The 25,878-nt window shown below is 47.1% G+C and overlaps 1 protein-coding gene across 1 annotated transcript in view; it reads right to left on the reverse strand.

The window, feature by feature from the left end:
• Positions 1 to 24,167, reverse strand: part of LOC135524091 (prickle-like protein 1) — a 65,384-nt gene extending 41,217 nt beyond the window's left edge. The window contains exon 1 of the mRNA XM_064951294.1: positions 23,603 to 24,167. The gene's annotated coding sequence lies outside the window, so the exon portion shown is untranslated. The remainder of the gene's footprint in view (positions 1 to 23,602) is intronic.
• Positions 24,168 to 25,878: the final 1,711 nt, after the last annotated feature.

Consider the following 25,878-nt stretch of genomic DNA (forward strand, 5'->3'; position numbering starts at 1 on the left):
TGACCTGACTAGATCATAAAGGAACAATTGTCCAGACAGAGGCTTGAGTTTGCGAATTGACGGTTTATTAAACCAACTTTACACAGGCTACTGTTTGGGCCGTAGCACACGCCAAAAAGATAACAGATAACCCATAAGCCAATCGTGACCTTCTCTTGGGAAGCCCAGACGTAAGAGAGAGAGAGAACAAAAAGCTGAACCTGGTCTTAACTTCCAATGCTCCACCCCCCTGCCCAACCCCCCTCCACGCCACTCTGCCAACCACCAGGATGCCCGGCATCAGAACATTCCAGGCATTCCCGTGATTGGCAGATAGCAGGTTGATTGACATGTCGGACCCCGCGAACACCGGGTACTGGTCTGTACAACACAACCACCTCCTAGCCTAACACATAACACACAGCTGTCTGTGCGGGTCGCTACACAGCCCCCCCACCACAAAGTCCCTCGTCCCCGAGGGAACAAACAAAGTCTCTGAAGCGACCCGGAGGTCTCCTTTGCCTGCGTGTCCGTGATGGTCGCAGAGTTCCCCTCTGGGAACCAGGGGATGAAGGCAGGGATATGGGGGACAAGGAAGCGGGAACGGGTAATACAGTCCGTGGCTCTGGGGAACCACGCGGTGACACAGGGGGGGAGACAGGGGGAGTGGGCTGTCTGGAGCCTTGTCTGCGGCACCTGAGGGTGGGTGCCTGGAGAATGTCATTGCCAGAGAGGGGAATTGTGGGGGTTCCTGGGGTTTGGGGAAAAGAGGCCCCTCTGTATGGGGCTAACCTGTCCCGGAGCAGTGCCAACTTTCTCCCCCTGGGAGGAAGCTGCACCCGGTACACAACCTCCCCTACCCTCTCCAGGACACTGCAGGGTCCCACCCAGTGACTGTCCAACTTGGGGCATCTGCCTCTTTTCCTTAGGGGGCTGTAGACCCAGACCAGCTCCCCAGCCACAAAGTGCCTTCCCCGGGTGTGCACGTCATAGTTCCTTTTCTGCCTCACACCTGCATTCACCAGCTGCTCTCTGGTGAAGGTGTGGGCTGTCTCCAGGCGGTCCTGGAGTCTCCGGGCATACTCCGGCCCCGGAGGAACATGAGGGCTATCCAGGGGCCGAACAAACGCCATCTCCGCAGGGGTGCGGATCTCTCTCCCCAGCATGAGGAGGGCAGGCGTGCAGGAGGTGGAGTCTTGGACAGCGGAGCGGCATGCCATGAGGACCATAGGCAGGTGCTTGTCCCAGTCACGCTGGTGTTTGGAAGAGACGATGGCCAGCTGCTGTCCAAGCGTTTTGTTGAAGCGCTCCACAAGGCCATCACTTTGAGGATGGAGAGGAGTAGTGCGGGTCTTGTGCATACCCAGCCTCTCACACATGGTGGCGAACACACGGGACTCAAAGTTTCTGCCTTGGTCGCTGTGGATGGACTCTGCAGCTCCAAACCTGCTGAACATCCCCGCTGTCAGGGCGTCGACGATGATCTCTGCCTCCTGGTCAGGCAGAGCATAGGCCTCGGGCCATTTTGTGAAATAGTCCATGGCCGTGAGCACCCAGCGGTTTCCACTGTCTGTGGTGGGGAACGGCCCAACTACATCCACTCCCACCCTCTCCATGGGAGCCCCCACTGGGAACTGTTGGAGCTGAGCATGAGAGCGGCCTGGGGGCCCTTTCTCGCTGTGCAGTTTTCACAGCGGCGACAAAAGTCCTCCACATCCCTCTTGTGCTGCCCCCAGTAGAAGCCCTGACGGAGACGGCGCAGTGTTTTTGTGACCCCAAAGTGTCCAGTCCCCACCCCCATGAGTACTCTGGAGCACAGCCTCCCGCAATGCTTTTGGGACCACCACCTGCCACCTCTCCTCTCCCGTAGCTGACTCCTTCCATGCCCGCTGTAGCACGCCATCAGTCAGCCGCAGTCTCTCAAACTTCGACCACAACCCTTTGGTCGCGAGTGAGAGCGCTGTCACCTCTTCCCATGGTGGCCTCACCTGCGCCTCTACCCACTGTAGCACTGGCTGTAGGTCTGTGTCCCGTCCCTGCTGCTGCCGCCATTCAGCCACGTCGACAGTCTGCAGCTCGCAGCAGGCAGGCCCGCTCGCCCGACACACTGTGGCACAGACACCCTCCTCTGCCCGCAGCTCTCTCTCCCGTCCCTCTCTCCGTTCACAGTGGCGGCAGCCGTCTGCAGTACAGGGCCGACGGGACATGGCGTCGGCGTTGGAGTGGCGTGGCCCTGCCCTGTGCACCACCGTGAAGTCATACGGCTGAAGCTCCTCCAACCAGCGTGCCACCTGCCCCTCTGGCTCTCTGAAAGACATGAGCCACTGGAGAGCAGAGTGGTCAGTCCTTACAGTAAAGGGCAGACCACCCAGGTAGTACTTGAAGTGTTTGACGGAAGCCACAACAGCCAAGAGCTCCCGCCGGGTGACACAGTAGCGGCGCTCATGTTTGTCAAATGTTTTGCTGAAGTACGCCACCACTCTCTCCCCCTCTGGCCCCACCTGGGCCAGGCCAACACCCCACCCATGCCCACATTGCTCGCGTCTGTGTCCAGGATAAAGGGCAAGGTGAGGTCAGGGGGGGCGAGCACGGGGGCCCCGATCAGTGCACGTTTGAGGGTGTTGAACGCCTCCTCACACTCCACTGTCCAAGTGAAAGCCTTGTCCTTCGGCAGCAGGCGGTTCAGTGGAGCAGCAACGCTTGAGAAGCCCCGTACAAACCTCCTGTAGTACGAGGCCAGGCCCAGGAAGCTCTTCAGCTGACGCTGGTCGGTGGGGGTGGGCCAGTCTCTGACAGCCCCTACCTTGTCCTCCATGGTGCTGATCCCCTCCTTCCCCACTCGGTGGCCCAAGAAGGACACCTCTCTCCTCATGAAGTGGCACTTCTCGGGGTGGAGCTTCAGACCTGCGGCAGCCACCCTCTCCAGCACACGCCGTAGCGCCCCAGGGCTGACTGGAAGGAGCTGCCATGGGCCAGGATGTCATCGAGGTATACCAGACACTGCTGTCGGGGGATGCCATCCAGCACCCTGTCCATCAAACGCTCAAAAGTAGCTGGAGCGTTGCACAGGCCAAAGCACAGGACCTTGAACTGCCAGTGTCCTCTGTTAGTGGAGAACGCAGTTTTGGCTCTGGCCTCTGGGGAGAGGGGCACCTGCCAGTAGCCACTGCGGAGGTCTAGTGAGGAGAACCAGGAGGACCCCCTAACCAGGTCCAGCGACTCATCGATACGTGGTATGGTGTATGAGTCCTTCCTGGTTACCTCATTCAGCCGCCTGTAGTCCGCACAGAACCTCAGCTTGCCCTCCTTCTTCGGAACCATGACGACTGGCGCCGCCCAGGGGCTGTCTGAGGGCTCAATGAAGTCTGCCCGCTGCATCTCCAACACAGCCTCCCCTGCCGCCTCCTGGCGTGCCAGCGGGATACGGCGGGGACGCACCTTGATGGGTCGAGCATCACCTGTGTCGATCTCATGCTGCACCAGATGAGTCTGACCCACCTCATCCTCACTCAACGCAAAGCTGTCTCTGAATTCAAACAGCAACTGCCACAACCGTTCCTGCTGCTCGGGGTCAAGACCAACACAGTTCCTCCCCCATATCCCCCTCACTGCAGACAGTGTCCTCTCCTCTCCCATCTGGGGTAGCTGGGCTGGGGGGTTGCGGCCCGGGCTCACAGAGGGCTGTGTCATGGAGGTAGCTGGGGGAATGTAACACACCGCCGTAGGTGACAGGGGGACTGGGGAAAAGTCACACACAGGTGTGGGGGAGGGGGCGCAGCCATGAGTCTCTGCTGCTTTAACTGTTGGAGTAAAGGGTTTGTTGGGTTGAGTGAATGTGACATTAGGGGGAGCCATGGTGACTCAGTCCCTCCCTGGAAGCTAAGTGTGCCCCTATTTAGGTCTAACTGGCAGCCTGTGCTCCTAAGAAAGTCCAACCCCAGGATACAAGGGTCCTGCACAGCCGCCACCCACACAGGATGACGCACAGTCCTGCCCCCTACTGTCAGAGTCATTATTCCCTTCCCTTTCATGGGTGCCAGCTCACCTGTGACTGTGCGGAGCTGCACAGTTGTAGGCTCACACTGCGTCCAACCTGGCACAATATCTGGCCTCACCAGGGTTACTGTGGACCCAGTGTCCACCAGGGCGGAGCAGGGCACCCCCTCCACAGTGACAGGGACATGACAAAAGTCCCCAACACAGGTCCGGCCCACCACAACAACAGGCTCCATCCGCTTGCCCTCGTCTGCTTCTGGGGGAAGTGGAGCCTTGCTTCCCCGTCTGTGCCGGTGGGCTCCTCCTGAAGATGATGGTGGTTGGGATAGAAAGCCAGGGGTCCGCACTACCCGGTCTATGCGGACCCTGAGCCGTTTCCCTGAGCTCTGGGGGACATGGGGCAATCTCGGCGCAGATGGCCTGGCTGGCCACAACCCCAGCAGACCCTGGGACCAGGGCTTGTGTTTCGTGCCGCCTGTAGCGACACAGCCCGAATGAGTTCTGTCATTTCGGCCACCCAAGCAGGCTTTTCCGGCTCCGGGCTGCTCTGCCCCCCAGCTCGCACAGAGGGTGTGTCTCCCTGCACCCCCACCAAAGCCCCAGCTGAAGCCCCAGCCCACACCAGCTCCCTCTCCAAAGCCATCTCCAAGGCTGTCTGCAATGACTCAGGATGAGCCAGCTGGGTCTGTATGCGCAGCTCCGTAGGAGAGAGCGCCCGTATGAACTGGTCCCGTGCTAGCTCGCTCTGCACTGAGGGGGGCATGTGAGCATATGCCCGCCGAGAGAGGCTCTCAATGTCATTAGCTAGCACCCGTAGAGGCTCTCCAGGCTGCCTGCGTCTATTACTCAGTTCGGAGCGCAGTAGCCCGGGCTGTACACACTGTCCATAGCGCCTCCTCAGTGCTCCCACTAAAGCACCATAATCATGCCTGTCCTCGGGGCTAATCAATATCAAACAGGCCAGAGCTTCATCCGTGAGGCATAAAGCCAACTGCAGTGCCCTTTCTTCATCCGACCACCCCCTAAAATGAGCTAACAGTTCAAACCGAGCATGAAAAGCTTCCCAATCCGCCTTACCGGAATACTTTGGGGTCTTAACAGATACGGACGCAGCCGGGAACTGGGCGCCGCCATGTTTGTTTACATCCTGAGCCCCAGATTCCTCGTCACGCCGCGTCGACGTCGCCACTTCGGTCCGCCCACCAGAATCCGCGCGAAATACAGTCGACGAAGCACTCATGCCCGCTTCAGCCGCCATCGCTCTAACGTCCTCCCTCAAGCGGCCTCTGCGCTCCGACGCCCTGGCGATCTCCTCAAACAGAACCCCCGACGTCCATTCACACGCACCTCCTTGGCCATAATCGTCCCCTACCTCCACCTTCACTTTCGGATTCCCTCGACGCATTCTCAATCCCCGTTCTCACCTACGGTAGCTAGCCACATAAGTCAGCTAGCTAGCTGGCTAACTTGTATCAACGTTTTTACTTCTGACACCAATGTAATGACCTGACTAGATCATAAAGGAACAATTGTCCAGACAGAGGCTTGAGTTTGCGAATTGACGGTTTATTAAACCAACTTTACACAGGCTACTGTTTGGGCCGTAGCACACGCCAAAAAGATAACAGATAACCCATAAGCCAATCGTGACCTTCTCTTGGGAAGCCCAGACGTAAGAGAGAGAGAACAAAAAGCTGAACCTGGTCTTAACTTCCAATGCTCCACCCCCCTGCCCAACCCCCCTCCACGCCACTCTGCCAACCACCAGGATGCCCGGCATCAGAACATTCCAGGCATTCCCGTGATTGGCAGATAGCAGGTTGATTGACATGTCGGACCCCGCGAACACCGGGTACTGGTCAGTACAACACAACCACCTCCTAGCCTAACACATAACACACAGCTGTCTGTGCGGGTCGCTACAGTATTGTAGACTATGGGTTGGGAGCGAGCACAGACGCAATGCACACAACACTAAATACTTCCTCCAAGGTAACTAACCACTATAGCTAGTATTGACATTATAATTAAATGACAATGGATTATCTAGTTTCCATGAAACAGTTGTCTGTGTTAGCTTCTGAGTTAGTGCAGTCCTTAGCTAGCGATGTTGTGCTGGCAAGCAAATATGCTAATCTTAGCTTGTTAAACATTTGGCTATGGGCTGGCACTGGCAGTATGGGATTATTGAGAGTGAATTAAATTGTTTCCTCATCATCCTGCTAGGTAGTTATCTAGCTGTGGCCACCTGGCTAGTATCAACACAGGCTTTCTACAAAATAGCAACATTTGCATAGATACACTACATGACCAAAAGTATGTGGACACCTGCTTGTCGAAAAACATCTAATTTCAAAATCATGGGCATTAATATGTAGTTGGTCCATCCTTTGCTGCCATAACAGCCTCCACTCTTCTGGAAAGGCTTTCCACTAGATGTTGGAACATTGCTGTGGGGATTTGCTACCATTCAAAAACAAGAGCATTAGTGAGGTCGGGGATTGATGTTGGGCGATTAGGCCTGGCTCGCAGTCGGCGTTCCTATTCATCCCAAAGCTGTTCGATGGGGTTGAGGTCAGGGACCTGTGCAGGCAAGTCAAATTATTCCACACCGATCTCGACAAACAATTTCTGTATGGACCTCGCTTTGTGCACAGGGGCATTGCCATGCTGGAACAGGAAAGGGCCTTCCCCAAACTATTGCCATGAAGTTGGAAGCACAGAATCGTCTAGAATGTCATTGTATGTTGTCGCGTTTAGATTTCCCTTCACTGGAACTAAGGGGCCTAGACTGAACCATGGCAAACAGCCCCAGACCATTATTCCTTCTCCACCAAACTTTACAGTTGGCACTACACATTCGGGCAGGTAGCATTCGCCTGGCATCCACCAAACCCAGATTACTCTGTCAGACTGCCAGATGGTGAAGCGTGACTCGTCACTCCAGAGAACGCGTTTCCACTGCTCCAGAGTCCAATGGCGGCAACCTTTACACCACTCCAGCTGACGCTTGGCATTGTGAGTGGTGATCTTAGGCTTGTGTGCGGCTGCTCGGCCATGTAAACCCATTTCTTGAAGCTCTCGACGAACAGTTATTGTGCTGACGTTGCTTCTAGAGGGAGTTTGGAAATTGGTAGTGAGTGTTGCAACCAAGTACAGACGATACGCGCTGCACGCTTCAGCACTCGGCGCTCCAGTTCTGTGAGCTTGTGTGGCCTACCACTTTGCGGCTGAGCCATTGTTGCTCCTAGACGGTTCCATTTCACAATAACAACACTTACACTTGACCAGGGCAGCTCCAGCAGTAATTTGACGAACTGACTTATTGGAAAGTTCACTGAGCTCTTCAGTAAGACCATTGTACTGCCAATGTTTGTCTATGGAGATTGCATGGTTGTGTGCTTGACCTGTCAGCAACGGCTGTGACTGAAATAGCCAAATCCATTAATTTGAAAGGCTGTCCACATACTTTTGTACGGTCGGCAGGCAAACGTTGGACAATCCTACCGGTGTGCCTGAGCTTTAAGAGAGATCCATTCAGAGAGCCATTCTGACGTCTGCTGAAAGACCACAGAACCCTGAGTCAGAAGAACATTACGGGCTGTTAAAATAAATATTATGCTGACTCAAAGTGTGTAGCTAGCTAGTTAGTGCACACAAGATTTAGATTCTGGGAGATTACAGAGGAACAGACATAGCCGACGGAGGCCAAGCTATAACCATTATAGTGCCCTGGGCCCGGGAGGTTAAACTGAACGCACAGCTTTAACAGTGTGCAGGCTAGGCTATGTGAGGAATGGAAAACAGGACACCAGCCCCTGTCTTATCACCTCACAGATTGCACATGTCATTCCCATGGCACGGGGCTTCTTATTCTTAGAACCCAGGCCACTATGACTGCATCCCAAATGGCACCTTATTCCCCTTTAGAGTGAACTACGTAGGGAATAGGGTGCCATTTGGGACACCGGCTATGTATGTTTTCTTCTGTCAGCATCTCTGTGTTATTGTTGGAACTGCTACCTTCTAAGGTCACTAATGACATCTAAACGTTTCAATCAACTTTAAGGAATGACATGGTCTACCATGTGGGAATGTGCTTTGTGGACACATGCTGAAGGATTTCGTAACATTTTAATGGCAATTCGATTAAAAACAAACTGTTATTCATTTGCCTTCAAGAAATGTTATGTTGTTTGCTTTGTTGAGTCATCTTCTGAGCTGACTGTACTGTGGTTGTGCTCGTGTGGTTGTGCAAATGCACGCGTGCACATACACACAACCACACATACATACACACACACCCCACGCATTACATCTACATCTGGAGCTAGTGCCACTGCCACCACCCTAACAGTCAGAACAGGAAGACAGTGTGAGCACACCAAACAAAGCCTCAGCTCTTTGAACTCCTCTCTCTCTCTCTCGCTCTCTCTCTCTCTCTCTCGCTCTTCTACACTCTAGGAGCTGCCATGGAGGTCGTAGCAGGGCAAACAAACCTCTCTTTGTCATTTGGCTGGGGCTATTGTGGCCCTGGGGTTTACTCTGCTAGGTATGTCATCCTCGGTTAGTCTCGTGTCAATATTGACCCACCTCTAGGTTAGCCTCCAGGCCACCTTCAACTGTGGCTTATAGTCACTTCCACCAGATGACAAAAGATAAGTCTACTCACAACATGGGGGTAAACACTAGTTTAGCACACAAAGGAAAATACACGTGGAGGATGAAGCCTACTGCAATGAGATGATTCATGTCCTGCATAAATGATCAACTGGAAGGCAAGATGTTAGCTCCACAACAAGTGTTAGGGAGCCCTGAATGGGCTGCTATTGATAATTCACACGCAGAGAGAGTGCGAGATCTTACACAGGCCTTCCCTTGTTCCATCTCACTGTCCGTCAACTAATTTGAAGGGGAAGGCAGGGAGGGGATGGACTATACCGTTGCTCTCGCCCTGGATCAGCTGACACCCTCAATGGTGTCATGCTCTTTGATTCGAGAGGAAATGACCCGTAACAGAAAGAAAGTGAGAGAGCAAGCTACTTAATCGATGTGCAGTGAGAGATAGAGAACTCCCTTATGTCAGGAGGAGGATTTGGGACCATGCAAGACATTAAGGAAGGAAGTAAGGGACAGTGTTCTGTCTTTGTATCATTCACATTCTCCTCCCGTGCAGGGCCTGTGAGAACCTCTCCTCAGTCACTACTGTTCTATGTTTGTTTATCCATGCAACACACATCAGTGAACCACACTTCTGGACTGTAATCTAATTCAGAGGTTCACATGGAGAATGGTGAATGAGGTCAAGTGGCTATATAAGCATGCAATGGCCTTCTGGCGCTGGAGGCTAGACACACACACACACACACACTTGAGGCTATCAGCAGGCGTGTGCTTGAAGATCACACTAGAGAATTATCTCTGGACCAGGAGATAGAGATGATCTCACATGAGTAGCAGTATTAGACCTTGGAGGAATGCATGAGAAGAGGCCGCTTTAAATCTTGAAGAAGGAGAATTTATCTGAGTCTGCTCATTTTAGGGCTTTAATCTAATGATTCTTTCTCAGAACCATTTAGAATGACTGAATATCATTCCATTCTATGCCTTACCATTTTTGGCATTTGTGGTTATGCGTTTTAGCTAAATAAGGACAATGTGACCAGACCACTATGTATGTTACCAGCCACTGAAGACACCTCATCAACACTTGCCTATAGGCAAAATGAATGTCTCACATAAATTCTAATAACACCCAAATTCTAGATTATTGTATTGTCTACTAGAGCTCGCAACCTAGTAAATCCCAGAAAATACCTTCACTGCAGCATGTATAAACCCCCACACCCAATAGAATCCATTAAATACCTGACCTTTTCCATATCATCAATTCTCCCTGGCATGACCTCTCCTGACAATGACAACAGACTGGGGGCTGGACTACAGGCCGGCGGGTCTGGAATGAGAAACACAGGAAGGACCAGGGGAGGGGAAGAGTGTTTTGCATACTTCCCGCCAGGGGTCCGGCAGGGACAGAAGGCTCTAGATTACTTTCCTGTTGGGGTCCAGGTAAATAAGCTGTGTTCTTTAATGACTATGTCTCAGGGTGATGTTTTCTTTTCTCCTCTCCTATCCTTGTGATGCTACTGTGATTACTAGTAGGAACCCCATAACCTCTGAAGCCCAGGCTTCTCACATACCAAGACAAGATTTGTAAGGATGGCCACGTAAGACTCGGAACCCCATAGATGAGGAGAAGGGAAAAACAGGCCCTCCTATGGGGCTAGTACACTCTTAGAAAAAAGGGTTCCAAAAAGGTTCTTTGGCTGTCCCCATAGGAGAACCCTTTTGGGTTCCACGTAGAACCCTGTGTAGAAAAATCTCTACATTGAACCAAAAAAGGGTTCTACCTAGAACCAAAAGGGTTCTTCTACCTGCAACCAAAAAGTGTTCTTCGTAGGGTTCCCCTATGGGGACAGCCAAAGGACCATTTAATGTTCTAGATAGACAAAACGGTGCTAGATGTGTAGTCTGTGTCTGGAGCAGGTTGGACAGGACCAACTTTCCATCTAAGTTTATGCGCAAATGCTCCATTGCAATCAACACATGATTTATGCTATCATCAACTTAAGTGTGTGCATATCAGGTTAACATTTTCACATTTGAGTTCCAAATCTCTCATACCGTTGCCCCAACGTGAGTTTTTTCATGTGCGTGATGGCAGAATGCGCTCACTGTTCCAAAATGTGATTGTTATGCAACAGGACAGTTAACAGCCCTGCCCTTAACCTCTCTTGGATTGAGGGCAGTATTTTCACATCTGGATGAAAAGCGTGCCCAAAGTAAACTGCCTGTTACTCAGGCCCAGAAGCAAGGATATGCATATAATTGGTTCATTTGGACAGAAAACATTCTAAAGTTTCTAAAACTGTAAAAATTATGTATAGAACAGAACTGATATGGCAGGAGAAACCCTGAGGACAAACCATCCCTCCCAAAAACTGTTTTAGCCTTCCACTGTTTTCAATGGCTGATACTTTTATTATAAGGCGAAATCCTCCCAGATTGCAGTTCCTAGGGCTTCCACTAAATGTCAAACGTCTTTTGAAAGAGTTTCAGGCTGGTTTTTGGAAAAAATGTAACGTTTTTCTAGGTGGCTCCCATTTTGGCTGTAGTGTCTTCAAGCGCGTGGAAGAGAGTGCGGTCTTTGGCATTTTTCTCCGGTAAAGACAATAGCGATTCTCCGTCTTAAATTGTATTGTTTATTTACGTATTAGTGTACCTAAGGTTTGATTATAAACGTTGTTTGAAAAAAATGTATTAGTAACGTTTGGGATTAATTTTGTATGCATTTTGGTGGATTATTGACTGAAGCGCGCCAGCTAAACTGAGTTTTTATAGATATAACCAGAGGACCATTTGTGATGTATCTGGGACCTGTTGGAGTGCCAACAGAAGATCAAAGGTAAGGCATTTATTATATTGCTATTTCTGACTTTGGTGGCACACCTGCCTGGTTGAAATATGTTTTTCATGCTTTTGTATGCAGGGCGCTGTCCTCAGATAATCGCATGGTGTGCTTTCACCATAAAGCCTTTTTGAAATCTGACACAGTGGCTGAATGTTGGCCAGGTGGGACGCTACCGTCCATAAGAAGTTAAAGCAAGGCAAGCTGCCTGCTAATTATCTATAGGCTATGTTTTAACTTGTCAATTTGAAATGATTTTCAAACAAGTTTTATTTTCTAACAACAGTTTGAATTGAGGTGTGTTCTGCCTCCTCAATAATTCACATAAGTAGGAGCCCATTTCTCTGTTGTGCACAATTTATGTTTGAGGCTTTACTGAGCCGGTCAAACTTCTCTCTTCAATGAGAGCCCAAACACTTCCCTTGTGTTTCCCCAGATCAAGTATGAAGACATTGCGCATCTCTAGTCAGAACAGAATAACGTTTTGCCCCAGCACATTTTCTGTCCTGGCTCCCGCATTGCCTTCCTGGTTGTTTTCCTTACAAATTGTGTGTATTCCTATCAGAGTTTGTGCCTTATTTTCTGTATATCGCATTGTCGTTTCTGCTGTAGTACACCATATGTATGTATGGATCATAATGCATTTACTGTTTTATTCACATGTTTTCAAGTACTGGTGACAAATCATGCTTTCCGATTATTGAATAGATTTCAATGGACACATATGTGATGTGTGTAAGATACTTTTTTGACGGGCCTCCCGACTAGCGCAGTGGTCTAAGGCACTGCATCACAGTGCTAGCTGTGCCACTAGAGATCCCGGTTTGAGTCAAATCAAATCAAATTTTATTTGTCACATACACATGGTTAGCAGATGTTAATGCGAGTGTAGCGAAATGCTTGTGCTTCTAGTTCCGACAATGCAGTAATAACCAACAAGTAATCTAACTAACAATTCCTAAACTACTGTCTTATACACAGTGTAAGGGGATAAAGAATATGTACATAAGGATATATGAATGAGTGATGGTACAGAGCAGCATAGGCAAGATACAGTAGATGGTATAGAGTACAGTATATACATATGAGATGAGTATGTAAACAAAGTGGCATAGTTAAAGTGGCTAGTGATACATGTATTACATAAGGATGCAGTCGGTGATATAGAGTACAGTATATACATATGCATATGAGAAGAATAATGTAGGGTAAGTAACATTATATAAGGTAGCATTGTTTAAAGTGGCTAGTGATATATTTACATAATTTCCCATCAATTCCCATTATTAAAGTGCCTGGAGTTGAGTCAGTGTCAGTGTGTTGGCAGCAGCCACTCAATGTTAGTGGGGGCTGTTTAACAGTCTGATGGCCTTGAGATAGAAGCTGTTTTTCAGTCTCTCGGTCCCAGCTTTGATGCACCTGTACTGACCTCGCCTTCTGGATGATAGTGGGGTGAACAGGCAGTGGCTCGGGTGGTTGATGTCCTTGATGATCTTTATGGCCTTCCTGTAACATCGGGTGGTGTAGGTGTCCTGGAGGGCAGGTAGTTTGCCCCCGGTGATGCGTTGTGCAGACCTCACTACCCTCTGGAGAGCCTTACGGTTGAGGGCGGAGCAGTTGCCGTACCAGGCGGTGATACAGCCCGCCAGGATGCTCTCGATTGTGCATCTGTAGAAGTTTGTGAGTGCTTTTGGTGACAAGCCAAATTTCTTCAGCCTCCTGAGGTTGAAGAGGCGCTGCTGCGCCTTCTTCACGATGCTGTCTGTGTGAGTGGACCAATTCAGTTTGTCTGTGATGTGTATGCCGAGGAACTTAAAACTTGCTACTCTCTCCACTACTGTTCCATCGATGTGGATAGGGGGGTGTTCCCTCTGCTGTTTCCTGAAGTCCACAATCATCTCCTTAGTTTTGTTGACGTTGAGTGTGAGGTTATTTTCCTGACACCACACTCCGAGGGCCCTCACCTCCTCCCTGTAGGCCGTCTCGTCGTTGTTGGTAATCAAGCCTACCACTGTTGTGTCGTCCGCAAACTTGATGATTGAGTTGGAGGCGTGCGTGGCCACGCAGTCGTGGGTGAACAGGGAGTACAGGAGAGGGCTCAGAACGCACCCTTGTGGGGCCCCAGTGTTGAGGATCAGCGGGGAGGAGATGTTGTTACCTACCCTCACCACCTGGGGGCGGCCCGTCAGGAAGTCCAGTACCCAGTTGCACAGGGCGGGGTCGAGACCCAGGGTCTCGAGCTTGATGACGAGCTTGGAGTGTACTATGGTGTTGAATGCCGAGCTGTAGTCGATGAACAGCATTCTCACATAGGTATTCCTCTTGTCCAGATGGGTTAGGGCAGTGTGCAGTGTGGTTGAGATTGCATCGTCTGTGGACCTATTTGGGCGGTAAGCAAATTGGAGTGGGTCTAGGGTGTCAGGTAGGGTGGAGGTGATATGGTCCTTGATATGGTCCTTGACTAGTCTCTCAAAGCACGTAGTCGTTTAGCTCAGTTACCTTAGCTTTCTTGGGAACAGGAACAATGGTGGCCCTCTTGAAGCATGTGGGAACAGCAGACTGGTATAGGGATTGATTGAATATGTCCGTAAACACACCAGCCAGCTGATCTGCGCATGCTCTGAGGGCGCGGCTGGGGATGCCGTCTGGGCCTGCAGCCTTGCGAGGGTTAACACATTTAAATGTTTTGCAGTGAAGGAGAGACCGCATGTTTCCGTTGCAGGCCGTGTCAGTGGCACTGTATTGTCCTCAAAGCGGGCAAAAAAGTTATTTAGTCTGCCTGGGAGCAAGACATCCTGGTCCGTGACTGGGCTGGATTTCTTCCTGTAGTCTGTGATTGACTGTAGACCCTGCCACATGCCTCTTGTGTCTGAGCCGTTGAATTGAGATTCTACTTTGTCTCTGTACTGACGCTTAGCTTGTTTGATTGCCTTACGGAGGGAATAGCTGCACTGTTTGTATTCAGTCATGTTACCAGACACCTTGCCCTGATTGAAAGCAGTGGTTCGCGCTTTCAGTTTCACGCGAATGCTGCCATCAATCCACGGTTTCTGGTTAGGGAATGTTTTAATCGTTGCTATGGGAACGACATCTTCAACGCACGTTCTAATGAACTCGCACACCGAATCAGCGTATTCGTCTATGTTGTTATCTGACGCAATACGAAACATGTCCCAGTCCACGTGATGGAAGCAGTCTTGGAGTGTGGAGTCAGCTTGGTCGGACCAGCGTTGGACAGACCTCAGCGTGGGAGCTTCTTTTTTTAGTTTTTGTCTGTAGGCAGGTATCAGCAAAATGGAGTCGTGGTCAGCTTTTCCGAAAGGGGGGCGGGGCAGGGCCTTATATGCGTCGCGGAAGTTAGAGTAACAGTGATCCAAGGTTTTTCCACCCCTGGTTGCGCAATCGATATGCTGATAAAATTTAGGGAGTCTTGTTTTCAGATTAGCCTTGTTAAAAGAGTCCAGGCTCTGTCGCAGCTGGCCGCGACCCAGGAGACCCATGGGGCGGTGCACAATTGGCCCAGCGGCGTCTGGGTTAGGGGGGGGTTTGGCCGGCAGGGATGTTCTTGTCCCATCGCGCATTAGCGACTCGTGGCGGGCCGGGTTGTCACGTAAGCGTCTGTTAAGATGTTATAACAAGGGATAGTTCACTCTAATGACTTATGGTGCTTTCAAGACAACTGTGAACTCTGAAAGAAACTTGGTAAAATCATGACGCCAATGATCTTCAGGTCGGAAAGTCAGAGCTGTAGAAAGAGGCCAGAGTTCCCGAGTCGGAATCCGAGTTGGATGACCGTTTCTTCCAGTTGCCAGTTGTCTTGAATGCACTGAAGTCGGAGATTTCCCAGTTGTTTTGAAAGCAGCATCAGATTATAACTTTGGTACCTCAGGGTTGCCAGCTCAGACCCCCCTTTCCAGGGATTGTATTTTTATTTATCATATAAACAGACCCCCATCATAGTAATATTTCCTGCATCATATCCCCCTCCGATACCTTCCCCCATCATTTCTACCCCCCCCCCCCCCACACACACACTCACAAACCCCCCTAAAATGTTTTCATCACTGTTTATCTTTCGCACTACAGTTATGCTAGGCAGTAGGCTTGTATTTGGTGTGATGATCTGCAAGGTGAAAAAATGTATTTGCTTTGTGATTTGTCAAAAACAGTAAACAACTTGTCAAGTCATGTGCTCCGGCAAGTACATTGACGCTTTGTAATATGCTAAAAAGTGGCAAAACTAAGTTAATATTTTCAGGCAATGGGCGCAGCCATCTTTGACTTTGTTTATTTGCGTTTTATAGTGAATCACATTCTGGAACTAGGGAGTTTTCGCCAAGTCAAACATAAACAAACATGGCTGCCATCATGAAGAATTTAGCTGCTGTTAGCTTAGCTGACACGCATTTCTTTTCTAAACAACATTACATTAGTCTCTTGTGCTCACCAGAGATGTGGTACATTGTAAACTAGTCTCGCTGTTAGGTCGCTAACTTATGTTTTGTTATTTAAATTGGATTATGGAATGAGCTTGGCTGTGGATGTGTTCCGTGTGATGCTTGGATGATGAAGTTCGCTTTTATCTTTTACAATATAAGGTGAAATTGAGGAATAAAGTTAAAGACCTTTATTTTTCATCGTTAAAAAAATATATAAAAATGCTGTTCAGACAACAATGGTGTTTTAGATGTGTTTGCTGCGTCTTACGTTCCATTGCTACTGCTCCAATCACATATTTGAGATCGTACGCTGCAGGGACACTCAACAATGATCACAAATACATGATTGTACGCGTCAAAGGGTTAAGATTCCACCCTCAGAGCTGGGCATCTTGAGTATGTACAGGGAAATAATGAAATATGTGTGTGTGGGCTGGAGTATGACTTTCATCATCGCGGTGGTCTGATGTTTATACCCACAATTACGCTGGGTGTGTGGTTCTAGCAGCAACAGATGATCTGGTAGGGCATTAAACTTTGTGTGTGTGTGTGTGTGTGTGTGTGTGTGTGTGTGTGTGTGTGTGTGTGTGTGGTTAGAGCACCACAGATCTGGTAGGGCATAAAACTCCAATGTGTGTGCCAGGTCTCTTTTTTTCCCCCACATCATCCTGCAACTCCTAATAAACAGAGTTGTGTCTGGAAGTGCTAAATCACTAACTACCGTTAATCACTTTACAAAAATGCTAAGCATGTCAATTCAATGTGGGGCACAGCTTAGGCAGGCAGATCTCACATGGCCTTAGCTTTAGCAGGTTGGGAGATGAAAGTTTGAGAAAGAAACGCAAAGAAAACATACCTTTATGATAAAACTCCTATAGAGGACCTTGTGCTAGTGTAACTGTTTTGAGTTCAAAGTTAAAGTAGAACATCTTCAACACAAACAAAACATGAGGCAAACCTGTGATTAAACTACTACAGAAGATCGGTGATAATAGTGTATCTTAATCGCCTCTCTTCGAACGAGCACACTCTGGCTGCACTGCCCTAAAAATGATAACTCAAGCAGTTTACATGGAGTGAGTTTGTGAGTGACCGTGTGTGTAGGGACCACCAGCGTTTAAACAAGTCACAATTCATTCAGCTCCCCGCCATCCTACCACAAACTGTTTATGGCCGAGGCCACTGACGGGCTCTGCAGTCACTCTGCAGTATTGACTGCCATGGTTTGACTTCCACCTCTCCCTAGTCTGGCCATGAAATACTGGGTTATTCCCCACAGCTCACAGCCTATCGCTCTCTCTCTCTCAGGGCCATAGCTACATATGAGGACACCGGGGTCCGGACCTCCGCATTTCTTTCACACTTGACAAGGTTTTGCACCATTTTTAAAAATTAATAATGTTGTTAAGACTAAAATAAATAAATTGCAAGTCAACATCTAAATATTGCTGCTCTATCTAGTACCTCATTTCTCTTCCCTGTTGATGGTCCCTCTTTCCGAGAGAGAGAGAGAGAGAGAGACAGGTTGCCTTCACACTCTTGCTTTGAACACCATGCAACAGAAAGAGAAAGAAAACCGTTATGATTTGGCTACAGAATGATGCATTTTTAATCATTTAATAAATCCTCAACCAAATTGTTATCAGTAAAAACACTAACTAATTGGTAGGTCTCCCTTTACTTGTTACTTCTGTGAACTTGCGTTATCCTTTCTCTTCATGAGGGAGAGACATTTGGAATATATCTTAAACATATGTGGGGTTTTGGTAACAGAATGACAAGACACTAGGCAATATTTATCAAACTTAAAGACGGCAAATCATTTCTCCCAAGCTAAATGTAAATGTTGATATTAGCTGGCAAGAGTCTTTACTTCAACATTATTGTGTTGATGTATTTCTACCTTTTAAGACGTTTTCTGCTAGATGTTTATCGAAGACCAATTTGCCATATGTTTTACCAGAAATCAAAGCCATTGCGTATTACACATTTTTTTGGATGGAAAATGGTTGAACAACATATATATATATAATAGTGCCTTGCGAAAGTATTCGGCCCCCTTGAACTTTGCGACCTTTTGCCACATTTCAGGCTTCAAACATAAGGATATAAAACTGTATTTTTTTGTGAAGAATCAACAACAAGTGGGACACAATCATGAAGTGGAACGACATTTATTGGATATTTCAAACTTTTTTAACAAATCAAAAACTGAAAAATTGGGCGTGCAAAATTATTCAGCCCCCTTAAGTTAATAATTTGTAGCGCCACCTTTTGCTGCGATTACAGCTGTAAGTCACTTGGGGTATGTCTCTATCAGTTTTGCACATCGAGAGACTGAAATGTTTTCCCATTCCTCCTTGCAAAACAGCTCGAGCTCAGTGAGGTTGGATGGAGAGCATTTTTGAACAGCAGTTTTCAGTTCTTTCCACAGATTCTCAATTGGATTCAGGTCTGGACTTTGACTTGGCCATTCTAACACCTGGATATGTTTATTTTTGAACCATTCCATTGTAGATTTTGCTTTATGTTTTGGATCATTGTCTTGTTGGAAGACAAATCTCTGTCCCAGTCTCGGGTCTTTTGCAGACTCCATCAGGTTTTCTTCCAGAATGGTCCTGTATTTGGCTCCATCCATCTTCCCATCAATTTTAACCATCTTCCCTGTCCCTGCTGAAGAAAAGCAGGCCCAAACCATGATGCTGCCACCACCATGTTTGACATGTTTGCTTTTACGCCAAACATAATGTTTTGCATTGTTGCCAAAAAGTTCAATTTTGGTTTCATCTGACCAGAGCACCTTCTTCCACATGTTTGGTGTGTCTCCCAGGTGGCTTGTGGCAAACTTTAAACGACTATTATGGATATCTTTAAGATATGTCTTTCTTCTTGCCACTCTTCCATAAAGGCCAGATTTGTGCAATATACGACTGATTGTTGTCCTATGGACAGAGTCTCCCACCTCAGCTGTAGATCTCTGCAGTTCATCCAGAGTGATCATGGGCCTCTTGGCTGCATCTCTGATCAGTCTTCTCCTTGTATGAGCTGAAAGTTTAGAGGGACAGCCAGGTCTTGGTCGATTTGCAGTGGTCTGATACTCCTTCCATTTCAATATTATCGCTTGCACAGTGCTCCTTGGGATGTTTAAAGCTTGGGAAATCTTTTTGTATCCAAATCTGGCTTTAAACTTCTTCACAACAGTATCTCGGACCTGCCTGGTGTGTTCCTTGTTCTTCATGGTGCTCTCTGCGCTTTTAATGGACCTCTGAGACTATCACAGTGCAGGTGCATTTATACAGAGACTTGATTACACACAGGTGGATTGTATTTATCATCATTAGTCATTTAGGTCAACATTGGATCATTCAGAGATCCTCACTGAACTTCTGGAGAGAGTTTGCTGCACTGAAAGTAAAGGGGCTGAATAATTTTGCACGCCCAATTTTTCAGTTTTTGATTTGTTAAAAAAGTTTGAAATATCCAATAAATGTCGTTCCACTTCATGATTGTGTCCCACTTGTTGTTGATTCTTCACAAAAAAATACAGTTTTATCTTTATGTTTGAAGCCTGAAATGTGGCAAAAGGTCGCAAAGTTCAAGGGGGCCGAATACATTCGCAAGGCACTGTATATGGCTCACTATCTCAAAAATATTGACTCTCAGCTTTCATTTGACACCAAATGTGATGAACCTATGAACTTCACATGTTAGTGCTCATGGGGAGTTTTGCATGGAAATACCCTACTGCTTTTAGGCCATTCGACAGGCATGCAGAGAGCTGGCCGAGCCCACACACACAGACACACAGACACACACACTCTGTCTGGGGATAAAAGCCTGCCAGCCCAGTGCCAGAGTGTTTGGCTTGAGAGCGATTTACACGGACGTGAGGGTGATTCATTCAGTCCTGCACAAACACAGCTCTGTGTACATTTCACTGCTAGGGGTATTAAATCAACAGAGGAAACGTATACACATACAGGCACCGGGGCTTTACATTTCTGCTCTTTCGCACTCGGCTAGACGGCTGCCGCACACACACACACACACACACGTGAGCAGCACACTCGCACCCACACACACACAAACAAACGTGCACAAACACACTTTTCTGTGGGTCTGTCACACACACACGTGCACACACACACGCCGACATGTCTGACTTTATGTCTAAGATTGGATTCATGTCTGTGATCAGTCCTCAGTTCTCCACACCTCTAGCTGATGACACACTAATGCACTGGCACACCACAGCACTAATGTTATGGAACCAGTCACTTTCACAGGATGAAAGGTCTACTTGAGTTGAGTAGCCTGGTCTCAGATCTGTTTGTGCTGTATAGCCAACTCCTACTGGCATTGACAGCGACTTTAAGAATTGGTTATACTGCGCCAACAGATATGGGACCAGGCGATTAATAAAGATCATAGTAGTTGGCTATACAGGCCAATAATGTACAAACAGATCTGGGACCAGCCTAATATACTGTAATTTGGGATATTCGTATGAGAATAAGCAGGCAGGGTTATAAACTACACAATCCTGATCCTGTGAGGATTGAACAATACACTGCTGCATATAAAAATCTAATGAAGAACCATCTATTCTACAAACTTAAGATTTATTGAGCTGGCACTCAGTTGGCCATGGTGCATCTACAATGTTTCCAAGGCCATGTCCATGAGAATTTATAACAAACCCAAACTTTTATTTTCCTTCTTGGATTATATTCTGATACATATTAGATGGAAAAATGAAAAAATAAACACATTCATGGTATTCAGCTAAATCTTCCAAAATGAGACATCCAAACATTACTAGATGTTTGGGGCTGTTCCAGAAACCCTTTCCAGGGCCTTTTCTTAGTTCATCCTTTCTCCATAAATAACGACATATTCATGAGAGGATTTGCACCCTCTGCAAACCATTGTAAGCAAGCCTGGTTTCTACAGATTTAATTTCTCCTCCTAGATGATCTAAACAGCTAAATGAACACTGCTGTTCAGTCTAGGCCTAAAGAGATGTGCTTGTGAGGAAATGTATAGAATACTTCATATATAAGCAACTTTGAATATTATATCACAGGAAATCACAACAACATTCGTTGGTGTATGGTGTTACAGTTGAAGTCGGAGGTTTACATACACTTAGGTTGGAGTCATTAAAACTTGTTTTTCAACCACTCCACAAATGTCTTGTTAATAACAAACTATAGTTTTGGCAAGTCGGTTAGGACATATACTTTGTGCATGACACAAGTAATTTTTCCAACAATTGTTTACAGACAGATTATTTCACTTATAATTCACTGTATCACAATTCCAGTGGGTCAGAAGTTTACACACTGTGCCTTTTAAACAACTTGGAAAATTCCATAATGCCCATCGTTATGTTTGGAGGAAAAAGGGGGAGGCTTGCAAGCCGAAGAACACAATCCCAACCATGAAGCATGGGGGTGGCAGCATCATGTTGTGGGGGTGCTTTGCTGCAGGAGGGACTGGTGCACTTAAAACATTTTTTTTTTAATTTTACCTTTATTTAACCAGGCAAGTCAGTTAAGAACAAATTCTTATTTTCAATGACGGCCTAGGAACAGTGGGTTAACTGCCTGTTCAGGGGCAGAACGACAGAATTGTACCTTGTCGGCTCGGGGGTTTGAACTTGCAACCTTCCGGGTACTAGTCCAGCGCTCTAACCACTCGGCTACCCTGCTACACCACTTCACAAAATAGATGGCATCATGAGGCAGGAAAATGATGTGGATATATTGCAGCAACATCTCAAGACATCATTCTGACATTTCACATTCTTAAAATAAATTGGTGATCCTAACTGACCTAAGACATATTTTTGTTCAGTGTAGTTATGTCATAGTTAAATGCCATTGATGAGCTGACCAAAAAGCTGCCAACCAAAGCAGTGAGTGGCTCTTCTGGCCACTAGGTGACACCCCTACCTTGATTTCTGCTCTGAGCCCTCCCTGCCCTATTTTACCCAAGAAATACACACACGCACACACACACACACACACACACACACACACACACACAGCATACCATGGTGTTTCAAACACATGTTTCTGCTCTCAGATTCACTAATAACTTTCACATGGACAGAGATTACACTAACTTAACCCCAAATGGATTGTACCCCATCACCGACTGACCAAGTGTCCAATAAGACCTTCAGTTAAAACTGCTCATGCATAACACTGTGAGACACCAATCTGACGTGTGAGAACTGGTCTGTCTTTTCTCACCTCTGAGCTGACAGGGATTAAACAGGGCTGTGCTAGGGGATCAGCAGATGGATCGAGAGAGTGAGAGACTGTACATAGCCATAATATGACATTTGAAATGTCTCTCTTATTTTGAAACGTATGTGAATGTAATGTTTAGTGTTCATTTCTGATGGTTCATTTTGACTTTTTTAAAAATCTATTTCACTTCTTTTTTTTGGCAATGTAAACACATGTTTCCATGCCAATAAAGCTATCTGTGTTTTTCTTTCCCCCATGCAGCCTACCAGCTGTGGTCACAGTGACAGATTTCAAGCCAGTCTGCCTGGGTCCGTTCATGTCAGTGTGCTTGCTCACACGTGCGTGCGTGCGTGCGTGCGTGTGTCGTCCTGCTCTCCCTCTGGCAGAAACTGAACCCAGGAATTGCCACAGAGCCACACTAGGCTCCATACACTACAAGCCTCCAGAGAGAGCATACATACAGGGTTTATTGGCTTATGTTGATGTTGACTGTCTCCCGTTGGGAGCAAATAGTATTTCAGGAAAGCTTTTGTCAATTAAATACAACAAACGTCCATGTGTTGGTGCCTTTGGCTACCATAAAATATTGTGATGAGTGTGTGCGTGTGTCAGCATTCCCTCACGGAGAGAGTCTAGTTTAACAGTATAACCATCCACCAAGAATGTCAAACACACGAAACGACTGAAAAGTGACACTGTGAACAGAGCGCAAACACAATCTCCCTTCACTAGTTGAGCAGAGCGCACGGCGGCTCGCTTCGAGTCCGGGATGGAATTGCGCAAGGAGAGACGGACAGACAGCGCAGCAGCGGCCACAGTCACAGTGCCTGGCGGAGCAGTTGTCACGAAAGTGACAGGCAACAGCTGAGTCCATACATCTGGAACCCAGGGGGCCTCCACACCTCGAAGCTCGACACATACACACACTATATTTTAGACCGCATAGCCACAAGTACATACAGAAAGGGTTTGTTCCTAAGACCACCACTGAGAAGGAAAGTATTTGTGATCTTATTAAACGGTTAGGCTAGGCTATTTCAATTCTGGAAAGCATTAATAATGATTAACAGACCATGGGGATTCTGAAAACATTATGAATGACATATCTGATATGTAAAATAGGCTATAGAAAGCCCTCGCTTTGACCCTTGCTAAAAAAAATGCCCGGCAAGCGTTCATAGCCAACAGCAGTGCATTTAAATATGATAGAGCATCTGATCGAAAATTCACTTCTCTAGAGGAAAAATTGCCCAATGGTTCTTGTGAATAGTAGCCTAATAAAGCGATGCTACTCGTGATAAATAATTAAATAAACACATTTTACCGGGGAGCTCAATTCAGGCTCTTAAAAGTTCAACGAAATTGCAATATAAAAACAGTTGCCATTATGCCATCTATAGGCAATCATTTGATACTTGAAATACACTGATACAAGGACGCAATATAAATGGTACCCTTACCCCCAAAGAGTTCAAAACCAATATTCCTTGAGTTGTAGAAACGATTCACGTTACGTCGCATTGGCATAGGATGAAATGTCCAGAAAGCGCACCGCTGTCCGGTAGACTTGTCCCGAACTGAGCGGTTAGATTCGTCCAAATGTTGGCGACTGCATGTTGTAGGCAAAACGAGTGAAGGGTCTACTTTGTAAAGTTCACCTACGAATGTCACCGTATCTCCGGTTCGTAATGATCTCAGCTCACGACCAACACCGATATGACATTAGCGTTGCTCTCTGCCAATTGGTTTAAACAAGCAACCCCCACCAATTCCAGAGAGAGAGAGAGAGAGAAACGGATGGAATTCTTGGTAGTCTGGAAAACATTGAAGGTTTAACCGCGAGTTTACCCTGTTTCCATTTACTGGGACTCTTCCAGAGTGTTTGTTATTGCATATCATAAACGGTTAGTCATTCGAAATGTAGGCTGTTTATTTGATTAAATCGTTAAATCTATGAATTGGCCTGCAATTAAGTTAAAACATAATCTTCCCCTCTCTCTCTCTCGTATGAAACCCGCAGGACAGTTCTTTCTTGGTGAGTGAACTCACACCCACTACTGCCCATCCTTTTCCAGCATTCTCCACCCCGTTGACGAGCATCTGCAAAAGCACTGCATAAGTGCAATATGTTATAATTGATTGTTATCACTTAGCATACACCAAAATGACTGGAGCTCGGCTGACTCTAAAATAACGCCCAAAAGGTCAAACGTTAGGTCAGCATTAAGGTCTTTGTGACCACATCGCTTTTCCAAAATGGGACATCAAAGCTAAAAGCTAGATGTGTATTATACGTGTGACAAATGGATGATTCTGATTGGAGGACCTTTGACCCTAACATTGGAATAAGGAGCTCCGTCATTGTTTGACCCAGGTCATGACCCACTGACCGTCACGTCTCGGCCCGTGTGAAAGCATCATAAGTGAGACCAGGTTCTGCAAGCCGAAACCTGTCAATCAATCTCGACCAGTGTGCACACACTGTTTGCAGAGTTCAATGGCGGGAGTGCATCGCTCTGACAGATTTCATCTGGACCAGATGGATGTGTAGCCTATTTCTCCATGGCGTTGCACTTCAATGAAATATATTTTCTCTGTGTGTTTCTTTTCCCCATTTCTCTTCCTCTGAAAAACAACAGTGAGACATACTAAAGAGCTCCACCCAACCATGTTCAAAGTATTTTAGTGTAGACTGGGAGGTAAATAAACAAACAGTGGAACAAGTTCCACATAACTATTATTTTTACAGTATCTTGAAGTTAAGAAACTGTTGAGTCTCGACCAGTGAAGGTTGTAAATTAGTCACACAGATCCTCTTAATGTTCTGTGTTGCTTGGCCATGCATGCTGTCTCCAGAAAGGTCACTGAAGAAGATACCATATGATTTACAACTGCCCTAACGCTCTACGATGGGTTCGATCAGAATGTCATACCCTTTTTCCTAACATTTATCTTGTCCCTCTCTTAATGCTTATCTTTGGCTTATCTAATGCGATATTTATGGCAGTGTTGTAAAAAAAAAAGGCTCTCACAACGCAGCATCACTGGGCTGACAACCATTAGGATGGCTTACATCGTTTGCAGTGTTTCACGGTGTGTGAATGTCGGCGAGACTTCTTCACTGCTACATACAGGGTTTCACATAAACAAATTAAGCCTTGGACTAAAATGCTCCATTGCAATAGCTCCAACAGCCCAAATAATTTCAATGGGACCACTTTGACAAGTTAAGCAATCACTCATATCCAAGCTAAGCAGTTCCAATATATACGGCTGGTTTTCAAATGACTTGATCAGTGAGTGGACAGCGCTATGGAGAGGCATAATTTCATTTGAGGAAAAAAAACACTTTCCATTACAGCTGTGTATTGTGTTTGTTGGGTTTTGTGACAGAACAGAAGTGAATGCTTTTATTGGGCTAAATCTTTAATCCTTTTAACAAGATTGGGAGCTTTAGGGCAGTCCCACGCAGAGATTATTCTCTCTCTCTCTTTCCAGCAAACCTGGTCCAATTAGAAGGAAGATATCGTTTTCCTCAGGAACACTTCCTATTGGAGCTCTGAGCCTCAGACACAAGCCCTCAATAAGAACTTGGTGACTATGCTACTCTCTCCCTCTCTCTATGTCACTGGGCAGGCTTTGCCCTTCAAGCAAAGAGCTCTCTCTCTCTCTCTCTCTCTCTCTCTCTCTCTCTCTCTCTCTCTCTCTCTCTCTCTCTCTCTCTCTCTCTCTCTCT

The sequence above is a fragment of the Oncorhynchus masou genome, chromosome 31 (genome assembly GCF_036934945.1).
Source record: "Oncorhynchus masou masou isolate Uvic2021 chromosome 31, UVic_Omas_1.1, whole genome shotgun sequence".
In the NCBI taxonomy this organism is placed as follows: Eukaryota; Metazoa; Chordata; class Actinopteri; order Salmoniformes; family Salmonidae; genus Oncorhynchus; species Oncorhynchus masou.